The sequence below is a fragment of the Galeopterus variegatus genome, unplaced genomic scaffold (genome assembly GCF_000696425.1).
Source record: "Galeopterus variegatus unplaced genomic scaffold, G_variegatus-3.0.2 Scaffold1322, whole genome shotgun sequence".
NCBI lineage: Eukaryota > Metazoa > Chordata > Mammalia > Dermoptera > Cynocephalidae > Galeopterus > Galeopterus variegatus.
This window is the reverse complement of record NW_007727433.1, coordinates 112,232-113,190: the sequence shown is the minus strand read 5'-3', so window position 1 is coordinate 113,190 and position 959 is coordinate 112,232. Positions and strand designations below refer to the sequence as shown.

The following is a 959-nucleotide window of genomic DNA, read 5'->3' as shown; positions in this document are numbered from 1 at the left end:
TCCGCTGGCACAGAGCACCCTCCAGAGGCTCAGCCTCCATGTTCACCACGCCTCGCCCCCACCCTCTTGTTGGAGTGAGCAGGACTGAGGCCGTGTTGGGACCTAAAACCACCTGGGATGTGGTGCGGGAGGTGGGAAGGCATTAAAAGGGACAGTTTTTTTCCTTTCGCCCCATCCCCTGACTTTCTCATCTTGCTTGCTAAATAGAAAGATGAGGCTGAGAAGCTAATCAGTACTTTGCAAAACTAACAGTTCTTTGAGACTTGCAAAATTTCAACAAGTGGTCAAGGCCAGATGTCTGGAAGCTGACCCTGGGCACCAGCAAGGACAGCCAGAGCCCTGGAAAGCTGCATGGAGACTTTGCAAAGAAGATGACTCCACCCTGAAGTGAAGTAAAGCAAAACCCGCAGGATCCTGAGATAACGTCAAGGACAAGAACAGAAACCAGAGGAGTCCTGGTGAGACCGGGCACCTGGCTCCTGGCACAAAGCCCCTGTGCTCATGTCCCCTTCTCTCCTGCGTGTCACTTCCCACATTCCTTTCCTCAACCCCCTCTTTAAAATCTCCCTCAGTCAATCTGAGTCTTTGAGAGGGGGTAGCCCACCACCTCCTCAGCTGAGGAGAGCTGCCCTCCTGTCCCATCACCAACCTGACTTTCGAGTCCTTTGTTCTTTCCTGTTGGGGCGGCGGGCAGTGGACATGGCTTGGATGACAATCCATGCACAAGGTGAGCAAGTCCTGTCTTGAGCAGGAGCCATTCCAGCAGCCTGGTGTCCACCCACCCACAGCCATTCTTGACACCCCCATCACAGACAAGATTTGGGGGCAGGCACGCCCACCTCAGCTCCTCACAGGACGCTCCTCCTGAGCACGGCCTGGCTCCAGCAGCCCCGGCCCCTAACCACTCTGGGGCAGCCCAACCCCAGGCCTGCCCGGTCCACGCTAAGGCTCTGGTCTTG

At 56.1% G+C, this 959-nt stretch overlaps 1 protein-coding gene across 1 annotated transcript in view; it reads right to left on the bottom strand.

The window, feature by feature from the left end:
• Positions 1-959, bottom strand: part of CCDC57 (coiled-coil domain containing 57) — a 119,117-nt gene that overhangs the window by 86,271 nt on the left and 31,887 nt on the right. The gene's annotated exons all lie outside the window — the stretch shown is intronic.